Genomic DNA, 218 nt, shown 5'->3' on the forward strand with positions numbered 1-218 from the left:
GGGAAAAAAAGAGAGAACGATGGGCAGAGCCCCTCACCGTGCAATGGGGAAGTCTGGGACAAGACAGAACTTGCCCTTCAGCCTGGACTGCAATGGCTTCCAGGAGCCGTGGGTTCCCTCTGGTCCTTGTGTCCTACAGCTGGCTTTTACCGAGGAGCTCGGACCACTCTTGGGAAGAAGCTAACAAAAGTGTCAATGTCTTGAAACTTGGGGATCGT

The sequence above is a fragment of the Mesitornis unicolor genome, unplaced genomic scaffold (assembly GCF_000695765.1).
Source record: "Mesitornis unicolor isolate BGI_N332 unplaced genomic scaffold, ASM69576v1 scaffold39997, whole genome shotgun sequence".
NCBI lineage: Eukaryota > Metazoa > Chordata > Aves > Mesitornithiformes > Mesitornithidae > Mesitornis > Mesitornis unicolor.